The sequence below is a fragment of the Pundamilia nyererei genome, unplaced genomic scaffold (genome assembly GCF_000239375.1).
Source record: "Pundamilia nyererei isolate P.nyererei 1_Seehausen unplaced genomic scaffold, PunNye1.0 scaffold00061, whole genome shotgun sequence".
Lineage (NCBI taxonomy): Eukaryota > Metazoa > Chordata > Actinopteri > Cichliformes > Cichlidae > Pundamilia > Pundamilia nyererei.
In genome coordinates, this window is record NW_005187462.1 from 2,042,121 (window position 1) to 2,043,554 (window position 1,434).

Here is a 1,434-nt window from a genome sequence, read left to right on the forward strand (position 1 = left end):
GTTCATGTTTGCTTTGTGATCATAGCTCATGTGTATTCTGATTAGAATAGGGATTTGTGTTGCTCTGCATGTTTGTAACGTATAGGTTTATATGGTTGATGGTAATTATGAGACAATGTGTTTAAGGGTTATTTTGTGGAGAAATGTGAAAGCATGAAGGCAATGGTGGTAACTGTCAAAGCAGAGCCAATAATAACCCAATGAGAATCGATAAGGAATCAAATTGATAAGTGATATCAATAATGGGATAAGAATTGCTAAATTCTTTTTCATTTCCATCCCGAGGGACAGGAAGTGACATCCTTTATATCCATAAATCTCTTTTTTTCCTAAAAAATGATCCTGCTGGTATGAGATGGTCACCAACAAATTGTAAGAACACGTCATTCTAAAAAGATTGTGGAAGAACAAACAGTACAACATCAGTCAATTTCCTGTGTTTCTTGAAGATGGAAAGAGATGGCTTGGGTGAATAATTTATGTCCATCTAAAAGCCATCTCTCAGCCAATTACTGCCAGAGCAGCCTATTTTCCTCAAGGGCCAGCGTGCTGTGGACCCTAAATCTCTACAGTCCTTAGCAAAACCATTGTAACGCTTTGATGACACACGGAAACAGAGGTGAGCTATAGGCAGCGAGGCCTGTGATCCCATTTTAAACATGTTAATGACAATTTGAAAGTGTCTGGTTTATCATGTGCCATCACTTGGACTGTGGTTTTTCTGACATTAAACAAACCGTTTGTGCCGCACTATAAAGTGAAGACGTAGCACTGTCTTCACTTACCCACAACGGGCTATTTGTCTCATTTCCACCTCCATATTTTCATTTGTGGACTCAACTAGTACCTTTGCATGATTAACAGCCTAATTTATAACAGCTGAAGCTAAAAGCTGCCTAATTATCTCCTGCAACTGAGTTCACATGTAAAGGAAAATTAATGACATTTAAAAGGTAAATGCACCGTAATGCCAAGCTAGCAAAGCACAGTGACACAATTAGAGCATCAAGTTTAAAAAGCAATCAAAGAAAATAGTCTAATTCAGATTGCAGGGCTAAGAAGGAATTTATAACTCTAATGTGCATCCATCCTGAAAGTGATTTGTCCGTCAAGCACTGTTCTGTAGTTAAGAGTTGGCCACTAGCAAATATTCAGAACTCTCACTGACCAAATGAAGCTCTGATGTATTTAACCCTTTCACTCACATTGGCAGTCACTTAGTTAAAAGTTTAATTTAGGACTACCCAAATCTACCAAAATCCGAATTGAATTCAAATTAATTTTATTTGTTTAGCTTCAAATCACAACAACAGTCGCCTCAAGGCGCTTTATTTGTAAGGTAGACCCTACAGCGGGGTAGGACTAACGTTCCCTACCCCTGCCCTACAGTAAACCCCAACAATCATATGACTCCCTATGAGCCAGTGCTTTGGC

At 38.7% G+C, this 1,434-nt stretch overlaps 1 long non-coding RNA gene across 2 annotated transcripts in view; it reads right to left on the minus strand.

Moving 5' to 3' along the window:
* The window catches only part of LOC102196923 (uncharacterized), a 138,096-nt gene that overhangs the window by 48,283 nt on the left and 88,379 nt on the right, over positions 1–1,434 (minus strand). The window lies entirely within an intron of this gene.